Source organism: Callospermophilus lateralis, unplaced genomic scaffold (assembly GCF_048772815.1).
Source record: "Callospermophilus lateralis isolate mCalLat2 unplaced genomic scaffold, mCalLat2.hap1 Scaffold_45, whole genome shotgun sequence".
Classification (NCBI taxonomy): Eukaryota; Metazoa; Chordata; class Mammalia; order Rodentia; family Sciuridae; genus Callospermophilus; species Callospermophilus lateralis.
In genome coordinates, this window is record NW_027514398.1 from 7,733,338 (window position 1) to 7,749,503 (window position 16,166).

Sequence of the window (16,166 nt, forward strand, 5' to 3'; positions counted from 1 at the left end):
AGAAAATTTACTAACTGTGGAATAGAAAATAGAGGCTTTAATGGATTAAAAAGTAGGTGTGAGACAATGTGGACAAACCCTGAAAACATCATGCTAAGTGAAATAAGCCATTTGTGAAAAGAAGCATAACTTAATTTGACATACACAAAGTGTCTTCAATAGTCAAACTGGTAGAATAGAATGTTAGAATGGTGTTTGTCAGGGAGTGGGGGTAGGAGGAGTGAGAGCAAATAATTGGAGGGTATAAAGTTTCAGTTAAGCCATCTGAGTAAGTTGTAGAAATTTATATAGCCTTTATAGCTGTAGTCAACACTACTGTACTGTACATGTAAAAATTTAAAGGATAGATCTCATATTAAGTGTTCTTACAATGAGAGAGAGAGAGAGAGAGAGAGAGAGAGAGAGAGAGAGAGAGAAGGAAAAAAAAGAAAGAAAAGCAAAAGCTAGCTCTGAGAGAGGAAGAAAAAAGTTGAAGTAACCGGCTAGTGTTCAACATGAACAACAGCCCTTACTGAGTAGAGCAGAGATGAGTTTGGAGAGGAGACCTGCTTATTGTGTAGATGAACAACCTATAAACATTAGGTTAAGGAATGAAAATTGTTCCAGACCATATAGACATTGTGATGAATTCCATAAGGACTTAAATGTGAGAAACTGCCCAATTCCTTTAGAGATGTGAATGCAATATTATGCTCAAATTATCATCATGGTAGTTCAATCTTTTAATTTTAAAGTAATCAAATGAAACAATCTTATATGATAAAATGTATTAGGAATTAGTAAATTTAAGAAAGACTATGCTTCGGTAAGAGCTCTTTAAAATATAAGGCATTAAGAAGATGTAGGAGTAATTTTTTGAAACTAATTGATATTGAGAACTTATTAAATTTCTTGGAGGCCCCATTACACTGAGGTCACAAATGATTCAAGAAGCAGAAAAAAGTGATCACACATTCCAGGCCTAGGAAGCCCCAGGAGATACTTCTCCTTTACTATATAAAAATAACTTCTGCGTAAAACCAGACAGGGCAGGGCAAAGTAGCTTTACATTTCCAGAAAATAAAAAATTACAAATCCAGCCCCATTCAGATAATTGACACTGGAGCATCCAATGCACTTCAATCTATTACTGCCTAGAAGAAATAATTTAAGAGAAAGCACTGCAGGTCAACAAAGATGATGTTGCTTGGTTACTCAAAATCATTTGGTAGCATGCTGAGTTGCTCAGCTTTTTAAAAGAGCACTCTTTGTATACACATAGGAAAAGGATGGAGAAGACCACTTGAAACCATTTTTCATTGTAAAATTGCTTTATCTGAACACTGACTTCACTTTTGCAATGCCTAAGCAAGTTCAGAGGTCTTTGTTAAAGTGTAAAGCTACCAAGATAGTAATAAATGCTGAATTCGAGTATTCTTCTAAATATTAATCTTGTTATGATGAATTTGCTCTGAAAGAGTCTGAGCTGTTTTTTTAAGAGGAAAAAATATTCAGTTCTTTGGCTTCCTGACCAAGGACTCCTTGGGCGCTGCCTGGAGGCAGCACTGTCCAGGAAGGAAGTTCAGTGCTTCAGAATCAGACTGACTCATCCAAACCCTCCCTCTGTTGCTCTCTGCCTTTGGAAAAAAATTACTTAAACTGTCTGAGCTTTGATGCCTCATCTCTTCCATAAAAGCAATGATGTTTCTGTTATAGATTAATGTGTGGATTGAGTAGGAAATTCATGTTTCATGCCTAGCACCTAACAGGTTTCCAACAAATGGTAACTTATTATTTGGAAATTAGAGAGATGCAAATATCTTTTCTTGTATTCACAGTCTTTAAAATATTCTTTTACAATGAGTCACATAGCTCTGTAGAGTCTGGAGAAGCTCCAAAAATGGAGGGGGAGAGGGGTGGTGGCTAGATGGGTTATAGAGTGAAAGTTGTTTGAAACTTGCAGACTCAGTTTTAGAATGTAGTTTTATTCTCCAATTTTAAAAAGTGACTTAGAATTGAGCTTCTCACCATGGATACAGAAAGATGGATTTCAAAATGTGAGTGATGACAACAGAAAATGTTTTTCTTTCTCTTTATTCTGTTAGACCGCTTTGCTTAATATTTACTAAGTTTGTTGGCTCTTGTTTCTTTTAATGTGTTACAAATTTTTGTAGAAACAGTGATATACTTTATTGCTTAATGTATTAGTAAATCCAGAGAAGGGGTGAGCGGTGGAAGTTTTGAAGGCAGATATAGTACTTCTCCCTTACCTGCAGAGATATGTTCCATAGACCTCCATGGTAGGCATGAAACTACAAATAGTATTGAGCCCTATGTATATCATTGTTTCCCACATATGCATACCTATGGTAAAGTTGAATTTATATACTTGTACAATAGGAGATGAGTAACTTAATGTAGCTCTTAGCACAATTAGCATACATTTTTTTCTTCTTTTTTTTTTTTTTTTGCGGGAACGTCCTGAGCTTTACTCCTCGGCTCGCTGACCGTGGTCACCCCCAATGACAGAGCAATGACCATGACTCCAGGGTGCCCGGGCCTGTGGTCGCGGGCCAGGGTGGCTGCTGTGACTCAGGTGCAGGCTGTGGCCTGGCCGTCTCTGCTGGGCAGCGTCTTGCCCGCTGGCCGGGACTGGTGTGGCCCCACCACGGGAGCTCCCCTCAGGCTGCAGCGGGAACGGACGCACTACACGCAGGTTCCCGGCTCTGGGCAAAGCCTGGGGTCGCTTCTGGCCAGGAGTGAGGTTTGTGATGTGTCCACAGCCCTGCTTGGGAGTGGACACTGCTGGCGTTGGTGACAGGCTCAGCTTGGAGCCCGAGGCCTAAGTAGCTGCTCGGAGGTGTCCCTGGAGGAATCCGGGGTTCCTGGTCCCACAGACGTGGACAGCTCTGGGCTGCCTGCTCTGTTAGTCCTTCTGCTAGTCTGACTGCTCACTGGACAGACACAAGTGGGGATTCTCGCACAGCAGCCCTCTGTGCCAGCTCACAGCTGAAGTGTCTGCTCCTCGCCGTCATGGTCACTGTCCTCCAGCTGCTCCAGGATCCCGTCCATCACCACAGACCGCTTCTTCTTCGGGGGCTCGTGGAAGTGCTCGGCCGTCTTCTGCCGCAGGGCCTGCAGGGTCACCTCGGAGTCTGCCCATTCCAGGACCAGCCTTCGGCCGTACAAGTGGGTGCTGTAACACAGGGCATTGAAGGCTCTCTTGGCATCCTGCTTTGTGAGGAAGTCCACGAAGCCGAAGCCCCTGTGCGTGCCTGTCCCGGTCATCTTCTTGGGCAAGCGGACCGTCTTCAGCTCTCCGAAGGTGCTGAAGAGCTCGCGGATCTCCCTGCGGTCAGCCTGGAAGGGGATTTTCTGCACCAGGATCTTGGATGAGGTCTGCTTCCGGGGAAGCTGCTTCTTCCGGGCAGAGGTCAGGGTTGGTTTGGTGGCTCGTTCTGAGATCCGCACTTCCACCTTGTTGCCGTCCACGATGTGACCCTGCAGCTGTTTGAGGGCTCTCTGGGCTTGCTCCGGCTTCCGGTATTCCACAAATCCAAACCCCATGGAAAGCAGCGCCCCTGCTTTGTTCTTCTTCCTGGAGACGGAGCAGCTCCTCACGGCCCCCACTTTGGAGAACACTTGCTGCAGTGTCTCCTCCGTGGTGCTGAAGTTGAGGTTTTTAATGAACAGAGTGCACCCTGGAAGGCTCTCCTCGTCCTCCTCTTCCTCGTCCGCCTCCTCCTCTTCTTCTGACTTGGCTGTGGGGGCCTCTGTTCCTTCCTCCGCTGGCTTCTCACCGTCTGGGGCCTCACCATCAGCCACGGTTTCTGGCTCCACCATGTTCTTTTCTGCAGATGTTTCTTGAGGCTCTTTCCCCTGTGGGGCTGTGCTGGAGAAGACGCCAACTGGAGCCCACTCAAGATACAGGGGGACATGGTGGAACTTGGAATAGGCCAGGTGTCGGAAGGCCTTGCGGGCCTCCAGGGGCTCCAGGAACTCCACGATGGCAGTGACGCCACCCTCGGGCAGCAGCACTCGGCCCAGGCTCCCGAAACGGCCGAAGGTCTCCTGCAGCTCGGCCGCAGGTCTCCTGCAGCTCGGCCGCCAGGGTGCCTGCCGGGAGGTTCTTGGCCAGAATCACAGTCTTGCTTCGTTCTGCTGCCGCCTGGCTGAAAGAGTCCAGGCTGACGCCATTGTTGATGAGGAAGCGCCGCACTTCTTGGACCAACTGAGTCTCCCCGAGGGCCACGCGCACGGCTACGCTGCCCTTGGTCTCCTGGTCGAACACTTGGCTCTTGGTGGCACTGTACTTCTGCGCGATGGCATCGGCCACGGCATTGGGCCCCATGAACAGTGTGTTCCAGTTGTGGGAGCTGGAGCTACGGGCTTTGTCCTCGGACGCCTTCTTCTTCTTGTAGGAGGAGCCATGGACGTCCGCGTCCTCACTGGCTTCCTTCCTGATGGTGGACCGCAGCACGTGCAGCATCCTGCCCTGGAACACATGTCCGTCCACGCGCGTAGGCCTTCACCGCGTGCTCAGGGAACATAAAGGTGACAAAGGCAAAGCCCTTGGGCTTCTTGGTCAGGCTGTCGATGGGGTAGTGGAGCTCTGTCAGGGGACCATAGGTGGAGAAGAGCTTCTCCAGGTCCTCCTCGGTGCTCGTGTAGGGCAGGTTACGCACAAAAAGTCTTCCAGTCGGCCAGATCCTCCTCCTCTTCATTTTCCCCGAGTGTCCGGCCTTGCCAGGGCTGTGTGCTCTTCTGCAGTGGCCCCTTGGCTGTGGGGACTTGCTTCTCCCTGAACACCTCGATGTAGCGTCCACCCATGTACTCCCGATTGCACTTCAGGGCTCTCTTCACCTCCTCTTCACTGCTGAAATCCATGAAGACGTACCCTGTCTTGTTCCCATGTGCATTTCTCACTATTCGAATGGCCACTGGTTTCAGGGGCGCCAGGAATTCCAGGACATTTTTCTCTGTGACACTGAACGGGGCTCCCCGTAGCTTCACGGTGTAGGCCGTGGTGGGTTCCTTCTGGTTTGCTGGTTTCTCTGTCTGGGCTCTGGGCTCCTGTGGCCTCCCTATCCCAGGCAGGGCCCCTGGGCTCCCTCGCTCTGGCTGGTCGGGGGTGGCAGGGGACTCCTCTTCCTCGCTGCCTCCATCACAGTTTACGGCTTCGTCCTCGCTTTCCTCCTCCTCTGAGGAAGAGGACTCGGCTGCCACCACCTTGGACTTCAGGTACTCCATGTCCGACATGCCCCGCTGGGCAGCCGCCTTAGCTTCCAGGCCTTGCTCTTCTGGCTCCTCCTCGGCGGCCTCCTCCTCACTCTCCTGCCCAGAATCGGAGTCAAAGTTCAAGTAGTCGCTGGTCGGCTTGCTCTTCCCTTTTGGGAGCTCAGTGTCCAGGGCATCATTTGCCCAAGTGGCCACGTGTGTCCGCTTCTGGTGAACTGACAGGAATTCCTGGAACTCGGTATCTTCCTTCAGCTGCTCCAGTTCACGTGGGGCCTTTTTCTTCTTGTCATCCTTCTTAATTTCCGGGGGGACGGAGACTTGTGAGGGCTGCTCGGGCTGCCTTGGTCTCTGGGCATGTTTGCTCCAGGCTCGAGGCTTTGTTGGGTCCCCAAAGGACTTGCAGAACTCTACTGTGATCCGGGACGTGTCGATAAAGCTCTTGTTGAAGTGGTTCAGCGCAGCCTGGGCCTCCTCCTCGGAATTGAAGCCGATGAAGCCAAACTTGCGGAACTTGCCATCTTTGGTGTACTTGAGGCTGCAGTCGGTCAGCATGCCGAAGGCGGTGAAGAGTTGCCTGAATCGCTCCTCCTTCATCCCATTTGAGAGGTTCTTCACGATCAGTCGCGACATGGCACCAGGTTCCTCTGTTCTCTTTTTTTTCTTCTTTTATTAAGAACTTTTACCTGTTCACTTAAAGGAAAAACTTTATGTCTTCTCTTTGGCACATCCAAACTGCCAGCATCCCTACTCTGCACTTTTAGGCCATTATTATGTGAAGTAAGACTTTTTGACCACAAGCACTGGAATAGCTTGACAGTCAATCTGATAACCCAGAAATGACTAATGTTCAGGTAGCACATAGAGTGTGGATATACTAGACAGGGGGCTGATTCATACAGTGGGTGGGACAGTGTGGGATGACTTGAGATTTCATCATGTAACTCAGAACTGTACATGGTTTACAACACATGAATTATTGATTTCTGAAATTTTCTATTTAACATTTTCAGACTGTTGTGACTGCAGAAAGACAAAATGCAGATCATAGAAGACTACTTGTACTATCAGTACTATACCTGAACATCCACTCATTATTTTTAAAATTTCAATTGTGACCACACTTTGCGTTTCAAATTTTGTTGATAAGAATATACAAAGCAAATGCTGTTGCTGTCATCAAGTGCAGATTAGATTTATTCCCAAATCTTTTTATATCTAGACTGTTAAGAATTTAAATTCTAGATCGTTTTCTGACCATAATATTTCTATTGATTTTAGTTTTTTAAAATTGTTGTTGCAGCTGTCAGGGAGGAAAATATTTGCTAGAACTTGATGATTAAGTGCCTAAAAGATATCTGTTTATTTTCCAGAATAAATATCATTCATAAACGAAAGGGAAAGGTAAAAAGTGAAGCAGATATGGCAGGGCAAGGCAATGAGAGAGAGTTGTAAGAACTTTCATCCCACAAGGTAAAGGACTAGGAACCCTAGACTTCTAGACATTATGATCCATCTTTGCCAATATAGACCTGTGGGTTAGTCTCAGGGAAAAGCAAAGTTTGGGCCAGATAAGAAAAAATAACACAAGAAATAATTACAGAATTTAAAGGAAAGGTATATGGGGTTGGAGATATAGCTCAGTTGGTAGAGTGCCTGCCTTGCATGCACAAGGCCCTGGGTTCAATCCCTGGCACCACCAAAAAAGGAAAGCTACATTTAGGATTTTAAAAATATGGTTTAGTATATCATTGTGGTTAAGAAAAACTCCCCTGAAATGAGAGTATGACCTCAAAGCAAAGCTGCATCACTTGGTTGGGGTGTCATAATGCATCAGAATCTGGCACAGAGCAGATACTCTGCACAGTGTTGATGATGATTGTGATGATCAATACCCCATTCCCCAGAAAGGGCTGCTGATTACTATCTCATTGTGTTAATAAAAATGGAGTAATTTGCTACCATTTTCAAATGTGTGATCATCACCAAATTGACAGGGTAGAATTGAATACTGGATAATCTAAGTCAATGGTATTATTTTTAAATAATATGAAACAAAAAAGGTCAGGGCTAGAGAACACAATTTAGTAACCTAATTAAATCACCAGCAAAAGAGACAGATTCTGTTAACATCAGTCAGTTTTGTTATTACACAGCAATTATTAGAGTGAAATATTGCATGATGCTATGTATCATTATTAGGTTTTAAACATTTCATTTTACACAGGCAGAAAAGTATAGATTAATCAGTTTGTTTGATAAATTAAAAGCTCCTTAATTAAAATATTTATTATCATTTGTATAAAGGGAGCAACATGGTTGAGGCTCTAAAATGAATTCTGGGGCACTCTGAAATAAATTCCCTGATGAAATTATTTGCACAAGTAGCTCTTCTTGGAATAGTCTCCAAGCGCCGCAGGACCTAATTTGTAATATTAAGTAGCAGTTTCTTATTTTGACATTTTGTGCATTTCCCTAAATCACTATCAAATGAAATGATTTTTAACGTGACACCAAACTATTATTTGCTTTATTTTTCTATTCAAGGAATGTGAATGTGTTATGAAATATCAGATTTTTTCATAGGATTGGTGAAAAGTTTCTTCTCTGCCTGCCTGTCTGCCTTTCTTCCTCCTCTCCCTTTCTTCCCTTCTCCTCCCCTCCCCTCCTCTCCTCTATCCTCCCCTCCCTTCTTTTCCCTTCCCTTCCCTTCTTTTTCTTCTTCTCACTATGTTTCTAGCCTTTGCTGAGCCTAGGAAAACCTTTATGGGCTCCCAAGTATTGTGGTATTACAATTGAATACATTTAAAATTTCTCAGCTTTTTTAGATCAGACAGACAAGAATTTCATTTCAAGCTCTATCAATTTATAATTTTATGACCTGGGACAAGTTACCCATATCTTTAAGGCCAAGTTTCCTTTTTGTAAATATTAATAACTGCCTCTTGAGTTTATTTTGAGGATCACATAATTGTTTCTTACAAACAGCTCATCAGAGTACTTGTCAGGAAACAAACTAAATAATTTTTTTATTCTTTGACATTTTTATTTTTAATAAATCTTCAAGGGGGCAGCAGTCATTTGGCCAAATTCAGTTAGTAGCACTGTATCTATTTTGGAGAAGCCAATATGATAACACTGAAGTAGGAATGGAAGAGAAAGTATTCTTGGATAAACTATACTTATTTTTCTTCTAGGAATGATCAGAAAAAATGGTTATACACACACAAACACACACACACACAAACACACACACATGCACACATTGATGTATGTAACAGGAATTATTATCTGTGTTTAGCATAATTGACAGTGCTTTGAATTTAGAGTCCCAGGGCTTGGGGAAGATTATATAAATTCGTATCATGAGTCTCATCTGTTTCAGGATATATAATGTAGGTATTTTTTGAATAAACGTGTCCTAGTGAATTTCGTATGATTTCCTCTGTCCTTATTTGAGACTCTGGGAAGATAAAAGGCTGCTCTTAAGGAATTCACAATTTATTGGGTAAATACAGATTGATCCTATAAAAACTTATGATAATGTATCAGTATAAATGCTGAAACATATATGTAAGATAATTAGCTGAGGAGCACTTTGGTTTTGAGGGGAAAAAAAGAAGGTTAAAAGGGGTAGAAGAAAACAGACACTTAAATTCAAAGGGACAACAGCGATCAAGGCTTAAAGTTATGCTTATTGGCCAAGAGGAAGTAGGTAGGCTTCTTGAGTGACATGTTGGATGTACATCAAGGCTGCCAACTATTTGGAAGTTACTCCTGGATTTATAATCAAGGACTAAGGATAAATTCTTTCTTTCAAGATTAATTTAAGATTTATTTATAAGTAAACATTATTTGGTGTGTGCATTTGGGCTGAGCCCTGTTTATTATGATTGTATTGTTTTAAAATAGATTACCACCAAAGGCCAAAGGTTTTGTACACAGCAGGAAAAACAATTAGTAAATGCAATAATAGTGCCTTGTTGTGCACTTCTATTTTCAAGGTTAATTATTTGTTTAATTAAAGCCTTCAGAATCAACCAGAGGTGCTATTGCCTAAAAATATTAGATAAACATGATGATTCTCTTTGGCAGTGTAAGAATTGTGTAACAACTTTTTTTAAAAAAAAATCTTGATACTTTATGGCCTTTTATGACTTTGAAGACTATATCACATTGTGCTTTTATTTTTTAATGTTTTGCTCTTATTGACTATTTTTATACATATGTCTTCATTTTAAAAATGTGGGAATGGAGGCTTAGAGAACTAGAGTAAATGAGAAAATACAGGAGCTGGGCTTTGTACTTAAGATTCTTAAGATAACTCCTGAGATGTTGATGAGGTATTAGATTAGAAAGGTTAGGAATTTGAGACAGGTGGGATGTTGTAGAGACTATGGAAATTGTCAGGGAACAAAATGGCAGAAAAAAAATAGACAACGTTAATGGAAAGCCTTGTAAAATGGAATCTACTTCATATAATTATAATTCATTATGGAGAAAGAATGAAATATTAAAGGCAATTTCTGAAATGTAGCTATTTTTAATAACTAATTTCCACACAACAGGGGACAAAAAGGAAGACTACAGTTAGGTGAAATTAATGATCTGTGTTTGGGTTGAGTTTGGCAAACCAGGATATTGTTGGCACTTCCACTCTGGAGCTCAAATACAAGATCAGAATAAAGATGTGAATCTAGTGATGACTTGGACTGATTCTTTGGGTTTCCCCTCAACTCCCTGATTTTTGCTTTGCCTCTCATGTCAGCTGCCATATAATGGATTTTCCTTTCCTTTCGGGGGAACTTGTCAGAGAAGTAAAAGAATACTCATAATCTGTGTAAAATACCATCATCATTAAGTACATAATCCTTTAATGTAGTCTTGGTCAAATAGCCAACAGGTAAAAATCAGAATGAAGCTTTTCTGTTCCCAAGTTTTATCAATATTGGTGTACTTGTTCAGTGCTGCTGAAGTTTGACAGTTGAATCTAAACCTACCACACCCCGGTCTCAATTTTTCAACTACCGCTCACTATGATGTGTGCTAGCAACTCATCTGAACTTTACCTGGTAACTTACCACTTCCGCTAGCCAAAAGTGGGTTTCTTGTGATATTGGCAATGATACAAGAGCTGGGTATGACATGCTGATTACCTTCCACTCTAATGTCCTCTGCAGAAACTGCCTCTTTGGGAGCCAGGACCTGTGAGGATGATCTTACAGAGCAGCAATTGAGAGCAACCTCAGGTAATTATTTTCTTTTCTCTCAAAACCTTGCCCTGTTCTAAATGAGTTACATTTGTTACTATTATAATTTTTTAATTAATGTCCCCAAGAATTGCTATAATTATATATGATCAAATTTCTTACACAAATAAGTAAAAAGCAAAATCAAATATGTCTATATTTGGAAGCATATGCAAAATGACTTCAATTTTTAGAGTTTTAGGTTCACAGTGAAATTAAGAGAAAGGTACAAATTTTATATATCTCCTATGCCCTACCATGCATGGCCTCCCTCATTATCATGATCCCATACCTGAGTGGTACATTTCTTATAATTGATGAACCTGTATTGACATAATTAACATCCAAAGACCATAGTTTACATTAGGGTTCATTCTTGGTCTTGTACATTTTATGAGTTTGGACAATATTTTAATGGTATGTATCCATCATTAAGATAGCATGTAGAATGGTTTCACTGCCCTAAAAATCCTGTATGCAAATTATTCATTATTTTTATTTCTTTTATGCCTATCCCCCTACTTCACCCTGTGGTTATCCCTGATCCTCACCTGTGTCCATCATATTTCCAAAATGTAATATATATGAAATCATATTGTATGTATCCTTTCCGGATTGGCTTTTTTCACTTAGTAATGTGCATTTAAGTATATTCCATGTCTTTTCATAGCTTAATAGCTGATTTTTGTAAATCAATGAATAATACTTCATTGTATGGATAGTTGAGTTAATTTGTCCACTCATTTAAGAGCATCTTGATTGCTTCTGAGTTTTGGCAATTGTAAATAAAGTTATTATAAATATCTGAATGCAGGTTTTTGTGGAGGCATAAATTTTCAGTTCCTTTGGACAAATTTTAGGGAGCACAATTTCTGGATCACATACTAAGAGTAGGTTCAGTATTATAAGCATTTTGCATTTCCACCAGCAGTGAATGAGATTCCTGTCACCAGTATTTGATGTAAGTGTTCAGGATTCTGACCTTTCTAATAGGTGTACAGTGGTATTTCATTGTTTTTACTTGCCTTTCCTTGACAGCATCTTTTAATATATTCATTCATCATCTGCATATCTTTTTTGGTGAGATTTATCTTAAGGATTTTACCCACTCTTAATTGAGTTGTTTGTTTTCTTACTATTGATGTCGAATATTCTATATCTTGATAAAAGTCTGAGTTTTAATATTTTACATTTTGATATTTTTTTTCTTGGATATGTATTTTGCAAATATATTTTTCCAAGCTGTGGCTTGTTTTATAATTACCTAGGCAGTGTCTTTCATAAAGTAAAAAAATTTAATTAAGTCAAGTTTACCAGTTCCTTCTTTCATGGATCATGTGTTTGTTATGTTATCCAAAAAGTTGTCATCAAACAAAAAGTCATCTAGATTTTATTTTTTTTATCTTTCAGGAATTTTAAAGTTTTGTGTTTTGCATTTAGGTCTACTATTCACCTTGAATTAATTCTACTGAAGGATGTAATATCTGTGTCTAGATTCATTTTTTGCATGTGTCTCTAGCTTCTTAAAGATTAAGATTTGTAATTTCTCTCATCTACATTTTTTAAGCTGTGAAATTTCACCTAAATGATCTGTTTTATATAAAATATCTTTCAATAATCCAGAGATCAGTTTCAGTAATTAATGGAGTCATTGGAATTTTGTAGACATGTCAACACATTCATGATTCTCTGTGCTTTGCATTTGTACATGTATATGTTAAAAATGGCAGTTGCACTTCCTTAGCTGCATTACATTTAGCTAACTTAAGAGGAAATTTACCCATGTTGATATAACACACCTCATTTGTTTCTGCTATATAAATATGACCTTGGTTGCCAGATTTATACAATTGAAATAATAATGTGCTATATTATTTAAAAAAGTCCTTTGCATCCATGATGGTATATTGAAATACTTTTTTAAAAGGGCTTTGCACGTGAAAACATCCCTTTACTATGTAGTTAAGAATCCCTCTTTAAAAATTTCAGCTTCCAGGTGAAGCTTAGTTTACCTGTGCATGTCTCATGAATATTTTTTAAAATGCTGTATGTTATTTTCCCCTACAAAACTAGATAACACATTTAAGATACAATAATATAAACTCAGTCTCCCTCCCTCCACCTCAAATTCATAAAGGTTTTATTAATGACTTTTTGCACAATATGGCAAAAACAAGACTTACAACAAAAACATTAAGTTAAAAAGAGACAAGTCCCCATTAATACATTTCTTTAATGTTTTCTAAACAAAGACACTAAAACTGTCATACTCACCTCAATCTCTGAGAAGTTTTAGATTTAGATCTGTCAATGCCTTCTGATTGTTTTCATCTATATGTTCTACAGAGAAGTCAAATACAAATTCCAAACTGAATTCCTTTCTGCAAAATCATTTCTACTTTTCTGCATCTCAATTTATGATATCAGGCCATTGATATACTTACCCAAATAATTAAACTAGCAGCTGTCAGTTTTTCTTAAAATGTTGATGAGTTCCTTCTTTATGCGTGGGACTTCTGGGCACACATTATGAATAAGGTATATCAGTGACCCTTATATTAAATGACACTTCTAGATAAATAAACAACAAGGAATTTTTAGACTGCAATAATTTTGGTAAAGGATGTGAAAGAGGTGATATACCAGAGCAGAGATTCTTAAGGTGTACTCCTCTCATAGACAGCATTAGCATAACCTGGGAGCTTTTAACAAAACATATTCCTGGGCCCACCCATGACCTAAATCAGAAACACTGGGACTGAGATCTAGCATCGGGTTTTACAAGCCCTGCAGGTGATGGTGAATCCTGTCCAACTCTGACGACCCTTATCCTGAGTGACAGGTGATGCTCTACTTTAGTAGCAATGGTCAGACAGGTTCTTTTAGGAAGTGACAGGTTACTTGAATCCTGAATAAGGAGCATGGACCAATTATGCAAGGAGTCTGGGAAAACATATTCCTACAAAGGTAGGAAGAAGTTGGTTATATTCCAGGAAGTGAAGGAAGGCTAGGAGGAAGGAATATTAGAGAGTGGAGGGCCAGCAACATCCAATGTGGTACGAAAAGTAGGCAAGGGCCTAATCCTTCCATCCATAGTGAGGAGTTGATGTATTATACTAAGTGTAATAATAAAGGGTGCCAGAAGAGCAGGTTGATTTTCCTTAGCTTTATGGAATAAGTTATGGGAAAGCAAGAGTCAGTCTTATTTATTTGTGAGGCCATTACAGTAATACAGATAATTTGCTAACGATACTGGCAAGGGAAATGTAAAGTAAATGAATGCAGTATGAACTAACTAAATATTTTGGAAGTAGAAGTCCTTCCAAGGACTTGTTGATGGATATAATGCATGTGATTGGGAAAGAGAAGAGTCCAGAATGGCTTGTGGTGGATGGTGGCACCATTAACTGAAAAGATGAAGTTGGGAGAAAAATGGAGTGAGGTACATTAAGTTGAAGAACTCTGATTTGAGCATATTGAGTTTGCTGTACCTGTTAGACATCAATGTGTATGTATATAATGTAATTTAAATATATAAAACTAGATGAAATCAGATAAAGAGATAATATACATAAGGAAGAGGGCTTGGTACCAATGGGGGAGTTGCTTGACATTTGGTATTTAATGAAATAGTGAGTCCCTACCAAAAGTAAACTTTTAGAGTGAACTTCTAGAGACGTAGGATGAAACCATAGTAGTCTAATACAAGGAAATCCAAGAGAGGTGCTTTTTGCTAGAGATAAAGAGTAGCAACATCCGTTGATGAAAGTAAGTTAAGTAAGATGCAGAGAAGTGACCTTTAGATTTTATAGCATGGAGGTCATTAGTGACTTTGAGAAAAGTACTTAGAAAACAGAAGCTACACACATACATTTAGAGAGGGCTGAATGATGAGTGTGATTTTTCAGAGAGAAAATAAACACCCTTTTAAGTTTTATTGAAGGGCAATAGAGGAATGGGATAGAATTAGGACTACTCCCTTTCTTCCCCTACTTTTGCTTCCTAAATTTAATTTAACATTCTAACTAAAATATATCAAAGGACTACTATTTTCCAAGCACTGTTCAAGGTGCTTCTTGCACAAAAATGAATACATCACTGTTTTCAGAAAATGTTTACCTATTAAGGCAAAGCAGAAATATTAATATAATTTCCATATACTATTATATAGGTACATTGTTTGATTGTTTGACATCAATGTACAGGAAAGAAAAAAAAAACTTACCCCAAAACAATAATCTTAGTTTGAAGTTCAGAAAAGACTTTTTGTTGAAGAAAACAATGAACAGTACTAGTATCAATACAATGATCATTTTTAGTATTTATTTTATGCTAGGCTCTGTGTTGACTTATTTTATACCTTAGCTCATAATAAGCATATTGAGTAGGTATTATTAATTCTATTTTTCCAGATCTTGAAACTGATATTTCCAAAGGTGGTCATGAAGGGAAAAAAGTGGGAGTTATACTATAAAGAAAAGTTGTTCTAGATAAGATTTTTTTTTAATTTTTATTTTTTTATTGGTTATTCAAAACATTACAAAGATTGCAGAATCACATCGGTTACACATCCACATTTTTACATAATGCCATAATAGTAACTGTTGTATTCTGCTACCTTTCTTATCCTCTACTATCCCCCCTCCCCTCTCCTCCCATCTTCTCTCTCTACCCCTTCTACTGTAATTTATCTCTTTCCTTATTTTTTCCCTTCACCCTCAAATTCTCTTATATGTAATTTTGTATATCAATGAGGGTCTCCTTCCATTTCTATGCAATATAGGAAATATAATGATAAGTATAGGGAGAGAGGACATTATGAACAGATAGATGTTGGTTCCACAGTGCTTACAAAATATGAGCTGTATGAGAAGCATCAGCATGACCTGGTGTCTTGTTAGAGTTGCAAGTTCACAAGTCTTACTCTCAACTTACTAAATTAGAAACTTTACAGGTGGTGCCCAGCAATTGGTTTTAACATGTCCTCCAGGTGATTCTGATGTTCTAAAGTTTGCATATTAGTTGCTTGGTATGAAATGAAGAGAGATGGGTGTACACCAGGGCAGAGGTATTCTTGCTTTGCACAGAACGAGCATTCTCTTTTTATGTGATAGGGGTCACTTAATACTTTAAGTAGAGGAGTCAGATTTAAGTAGAAATTATAGAGGGTAGATTTGAATGGAGAAGAACTGAACAAAGGGACCTTGGAAAAGTCCAGGAGAAAATTCTCACAAGCCAGTTATCTTGAATAGAGATGCTCTATATATAAAACTGAAGACATTTAAGTGACCATCCTCTATTTCTCTTTTACATGATCACTCCATGGGCTTTGAAAGTATGCTGTGTGTTTTCACTCATATGAAAGCTCAAAAAGTTCATCTTAAAGAATGGAATAGGGTTTGCTAGAGACTCAGAATTGTAGGAGAGAAGGGTTGGGGGGAAGTTGGACAATGAGTTCCAAAATGCAATTAGACAGGAATAAGTTTTCATATTCTGTAGCCCAGTGGGGTGATTATCATTTATAACTATTTAGAATATATTTTGCAAACACTAGAAGAGTTTGAAGTTTCCCAACTCAAAGAAATTATAAATGTTTATGGAGACAGAAATGCTAATTACCCTGATTTGATCATTACATGTTATACATGAATAAAGTATATCACTACACATGTATCAAATTATCACATCTTACCCTATAAATAT

At 39.7% G+C, this 16,166-nt stretch overlaps 1 pseudogene; it reads right to left on the reverse strand.

Moving 5' to 3' along the window:
* Positions 1 to 2,982: 2,982 nt before the first annotated feature.
* On the reverse strand, positions 2,983 to 5,847 carry LOC143640655 (putative RNA-binding protein 19 pseudogene; annotated as a pseudogene).
* Between the last annotated feature and the right edge of the window lie 10,319 nt (positions 5,848 to 16,166).